General features: G+C 41.3%; 1 long non-coding RNA gene across 1 annotated transcript; it reads right to left on the bottom strand.

Moving 5' to 3' along the window:
* Positions 1 to 450: 450 nt before the first annotated feature.
* On the bottom strand, positions 451 to 4,167 carry LOC101853295. The gene is made up of 2 exons (XR_001184639.2): positions 4,009 to 4,167; positions 451 to 1,112 (listed from the first exon to the last, which is right to left on the bottom strand). It is a non-coding gene; the product is annotated as an uncharacterized LOC101853295 (long non-coding RNA).
* Between the last annotated feature and the right edge of the window lie 1,663 nt (positions 4,168 to 5,830).

Raw genomic sequence — 5,830 nt, forward strand, 5'->3', positions numbered from 1 at the left:
CCCTTTTCTAATATAAAATAGACAAAGCCTACAAATAAAAGTTTTCTCATAATCAGAAAATTAGAAGCATCGGAGACAAATGCTAAGCGGAACTCGCAGAGACGTTTGGGAAATGTAGGCCTACTATCAAGTAGCCACTGAGAGGATGCCATGCCCCGAGTGTAGTGTGTACCTCTGGCGACCAATTCTCAGACAGGTGGCGGATGGTGGAGTAAAGGCGCAAATACCATGTATGTTCATATAAGCGTTCCCTTTCAAGCAAAACCTGGCGGTAAGCGGGACAGGCAGTATAACGGACCGGGGGAGGGGGGTAGCAACAAGGTTTGACTGTACATAGTATTATGATTATTATGAATACTGTGACAGTTTTGTATTCAGTGACATAAACTTCATTATCTTTCTGTTATTATGTATACAAATAAACTGTTAATCAGGAAAGCAAACAACTTGTTAAAAATTTAAAAACCATTTATTTTCGTATCACAAAAGACATGAAGTTCTGAAGTAGACTGAAGCATTCCCTGCACAGGTCTTTTCATGAACTGAAATACATTTCTGAATTGTACATGAAGAAACTTCCAATCATCAATTCAGTTGTGATTCATCTACAGTTCATCCCCAACCATGGAATGGGTATACCTCTTAGCAGCATTTTTAGTTTGTGTGATTTTGTCATTGACACAACATTTATTCCTACTCTTTAACTTCAACACAACAACATTAAACCTAAAGCCACTCATTCTGATTAAACGACACTGATCCTTTTAAATGCAGCAAAGAGGTCATACTGGTGGATTAAAACATTAATTTTAAAATTTGAATGCACAAGTGTCACTTAATCAGCCTTTCAACTTCTTTTTCAATCCTGCTTCCATACACTTCCGAAATTCTGTGACCGTCTGTTGACACTGTCGCCAGTCCTGCTTCTCCGCCATACACTCTTGCACAGCATAATGAAGCTTGAGACAGCCAGTCTTTTCAATCATGGTGATGACCGGATCATCCTCTTCTTCCTCCTCTGGCTTCCTCGTTCTGTCGTGGGCAGGGGGTTGAGCCATTGTTGATAGTTGTTCTAAATCCTAGGCTTCCAGATGTTGCACACAGGAGAGGTTCTGGGGAGTACATTATTCATTTAATATTGATAATAATTTCCAGTAGCATTTATTGCTGCCATAAAAATATCATTATAATATGAAAACCACAGCATTTGATTTCATCTGGAGATCAAAAGAATGGTACAAATTTGTGATTATTTTACATTCCACATAGAATCTAATCTGCATTAAAAAAAACTCACTTTGACTCTTTGTTAAATCTTTTAAGTTCAGATAATTCTTCAACCAGCACATTATCTCACTTGAGCCTATTCCCGTGTATTTAGGATGCACTGCCAGCCCGGTGGCCCAATCTCGTGTATTTACTGGGTGCGCTTTATCGATCGATAATTATCTCCTGTGTTTTTCGGTTACAAGCTTCGGGAAGCAGCGAGACAACTGTTGACCCACTTGTCTTCTTATGTTAATAATTTGGTGAAGTCAGTTATTTGCGATATTTTTTTAGCTGTAAGAGACTAAATCAGTCATTTCACCGCCATAATAAGCTGTCCACCACGGAGGTAACCACTTATTAACCAAAACCCAAAAGTACCTGTCCAAGATAGCCACTTAAATGATCTCTCCTCACACAATGTAGTGCCATTTAAAATAAGTTACAGTAGTCTCCGCCTAAACGCACAGTGTTCGGGAGAGCTCCCTAGTGTGTGTTTATACGGAGCGTGCGTTTACATGATCCTTTGCAAGGGGAGGAAGGGACGCAGTCATGTCATTGCCTTATTACTCTACTGACCTCCCTTGGAAGGAGGGGGCCATTTTGGCAGATAATGTGACGACACGTGACTGTTTTGTGAAGGATTCCACGACAGGGCTTAAGAATACAAAGGCGTTGAAAGGGGGGGGGGGGGGGGGGGGGAGAAAGACAAACTCAATTAAATTAATATACAGTGGAAACCTGATATAACAGTGATGGTGGGAGTAGAGAAAAAGTCCTGTTATATCCGATCCCTGTTAAATCAGAACTGCTAGGAAAGTAAGCATTTGTGGACTAATCTAGCTGTACTTATTCATGGGTAGTTGCCCCAGCCACAAATACCCACGAACAAGGGTTTTGGCACTAACTTTCTCCTTGCCTCCTTAAACCACATCAGCATCGGGTAGTCTCATCTCCTTTCTATCCAGAGCAAACTTTCCATTGGAGTATGCTGCCACTATCTTCTCTCTATCCTTGATAATGGTGTGAATCGGCCCTTGTGGAATGTCGAACTGACGACAAATCTCTGTCAGTGGAGCTTGCTTTTTGTCAACAGTCTGGATTATTTCGTATTTTTTGTCAATTGAAAGGCATTTTCTCTTGCGCTTGACATCGTTGGTGACCATAATGAAAGAAGTAGGCTTAGATCGAGGCCGACCGATTGTCCTCTCTCTCTCCCTCTCTCTCTCTCTCTTACTTTTTACACATTGTTAATGAGCCTTTGTCCCTGCTATAACCGATTGGACTGCGATGAGGCCCTGTTATTGCCGATAACTTTTAATAGAGACAAAGAGTAGGAAAAAACGGGGATTTTAAACATCCCTGTTATTACCGGGCCTGTTATATATGGTTTCCACTGTATATGCACTGTAAACGTCGGGAACAGATAGCCTAAGAGGAAACTGTTGGTCATAGTCATAGAGACGACGGACCAGCCACGTGGCTTTCCAAGCGACCACCCCCGACCATTACTCTCTTTGTACAGTGTGAGGGGTATTCTCACACTTGTCGGCGTGTTTTGCGGATCGGTGCGTGCGTTTAAAGGGAGTGACCATGCGTTTGTACGTCTAAATTATGTAGTTAAAAAAAACGTCAGATGACGAAAGCGTGCGTTTGAGCGGAGCGTGCTTTTGTATGGCGTGCGTTTAGGCGGAGACTACTGTATTTATCAGCCCTTGATGCTGTGGACAAGATGCCGTAATCCATTCACTTGTTATAGTTTGCCTGTCTTATTAAGTCTTATGAATGAATCAATTGCTGGCCAGTATGTTCTGCAAGTCCTTCCCACTCTTTACCCAAGTTGACCAGTTGGCAAGAAATTTTCAGCTGCTGGTGGGGGAAGAGTGCCAACTGTCATAACCCATTAGCTCCTTGTCGCTCCCACAACTCTCACCATTCACAAATCATATAAAAGTGAGATAAGTACTTACAACAGAAGAGTCATTGTTCACTGAGTAGAGTACAACTGCCTACCGCTGCTGCCATGTAACTCAATTTTCATAACTCCCACCAAAAACGAATTAGAAACAATCTGATTGGTCTGAACCTTATTCCTAAACCACAGTCCCCTTCTTTGCTTTTGTCCAATCACAATGATGCAAAGCAATCGGTGAAGGAATCATTTGATTGTATGTATGTGAGTGACTGAAATATCTCTAGAAATTGAATTTGATGCAAAAAAATGCTTCTTCCCAGTCCTCGCAGAATGGCAAAATGAAAGGATGACGCCTAAATCTCGCAAAGAACCCAAAAAATCTCGAGATTGGAAACCGTTCGGAGAAATAGAGTTCAACTTTATTTTCCCGAAAGTTCGGAGAAATAGTCACTTCGATAAAATAAACATTTTACATGGCCCTTCTATGGTAGATCTAGATATCTAGTCTAAAACCTGCAACCACCTCTGGTTGGAACCTCAGACTCAGAAGTAGAAGGGAAAGGTAAATTTTTCATTTTAATCAGTAGGCTGAGTAGGCCTACTGCCAAGACGGCTAGCCTCTTCACCTCCTCAACAAGTGGTGGGCCCGGGTGGCTGTCTACGTCCTAAATAAGAAACAAGAGTTCGCAGTATCCACACAAAGGAAAATGGATAGATCTAGATCTAGATCTATATGATATACCGCAGGGTCTCGGTTCTTCTTCAACAGCTGCAAATAGAAGTATAGATCTAGATCTAGTATCATAATCAAGCTTACACTGAAGTACCTATGGCAGGGTACAGGAGACTTGTAAGATCGAATGCAAAATAAGCAGCAAAATGACAATCCGCAGCTTGTGTCAAGGGAAGGTAAAAGGAAGCAATTTCGTAAGAAAGAACCTTGACAGGACTTCACTGGATAGAATACGAAAGTAAAACCAAGGAGGTCGCCATTTTGTACTATAAAAATATAGACTGGGTTGTGGACAGCGCCGAAACTATTCATTTTATACAGCGACCTGGGTTTACTGCCTAACTCTAGCCTGTGATGCGCTATGTTCTATTCTGCTTTCGACACTTTTTAAAAACTTTAGGCTCATTGAGTATTTTCTGTGTATGCGAATTGCAAAAGTTGACCAAAGGGAGGCAACATCTGTCAGCGGTTTTTTCTAGGTATTATCACGGTTTGTCCCCTTTTGAGAAGCCCCATTGTCTGTTGAACCAGAGGTTGAACCTCGAGTGTCGTTGCCATAACAAACACTGTTGGGGGTTTCCCTCTCGGGGGTCTGTTTGGGTTAACTTATGTATGTTATTTCAGCGACAGGATCAAACACCTTTTGGGCTTCCTATCCTTATCTGGGGCAAATCTAGGGAAAGCCTTAACGGAGTTTCTTTCTTTTGAAAACGTGTTATGATTAGACTCTCCGTCGGAGGCGCTGTCTCAAAATAGTGTTGTTTTTACTGGAAGGCCTATATAAGTCTTGTTGCGTGTCGACCTATATTATGTCTCACGAGAACCGAGACGGTCTCGCACGAATAGCTGATTTTGCAAAAGACTTGTGTTTTCTGACAAAAAAACAAGTCTGGATCCCCCCCCCACCCACCCTTTTCCCCCAAACCTCACCCCTCTCCAGTTTTAAAAAAAGATGATGGAATTGGACAAGCATACCCAACAAAAATATTTTTAATGGTTATTTAAATATAATTGATATGACAGATTATGTGACATTTAATATTATGGCAATTATATAAAGAGGGCACAAGTAACAGTAACAATAACAAAAACAGCCGCAGCAAACAACAACAATAACAACAGCAGCAACAACTGCAAGAAATAGTTATAAGACAACTGTTTCCTTCAAATTGCTCGCGAAAGGGATGTTGCGTTTATCTCTATATAACTCTCTTCGCAGCCCGTTTTGCTGTTTGATTTTGCTCTGTTCTTGTTCCCTCAATCCGACACCACAAATATACTGAAATAAGCTTGTATTTCATGTTAATTCAAGCATTTGTACAAAGGCAAAATTTTATATCTCTTCTAAATTCAAAACATGTTGGTACCTAACAGCTTCCTCTTCCTCAAATTCTTGTTAATTAAAAAAAAAATTTAGATCGTTCCATTTTCTCCCTGACTAACGAAACGGTCTGACGATTTCACAACTGTGGAAAAACTATAAAAGAGATTTATAACGAAAAAAAAAGTCAGGCGGGCTCTTATTTTTTATCATTTTCAAACCCTTTGACCGTAGCATGACCTACACCAGTTGCGACTGACGACACACCATCGGACCATCAGTGACTAGAGTAATCTCTTGTTTGAATAGAACCAGGCAACCATGCAGATATCCTGGTGCGATCTCGATCGAAAGGGTAGGGTCGGGGGTAAGGTAGGAGGGTTGTGGGGTTTTTTCACGGTTTATGGAGCGGGTATGTTCATTACTTCGGACGAGTTCACGGACAGTTTGGCAAAGGGCATTCTTGATCGTTTCCATTTATATCTATCTAACCTTTCCTTTCTCTCTTCGGCGGATCTTTGAATCCGCTATTAAAAGTGGGTGGTTGGCGGGTGCTCTGGTGTGGTTTGCTCCTTCTTTCCTATCAAACATCTGT

Source organism: Aplysia californica, unplaced genomic scaffold (genome assembly GCF_000002075.1).
Source record: "Aplysia californica isolate F4 #8 unplaced genomic scaffold, AplCal3.0 scaffold00045, whole genome shotgun sequence".
NCBI lineage: Eukaryota > Metazoa > Mollusca > Gastropoda > Aplysiida > Aplysiidae > Aplysia > Aplysia californica.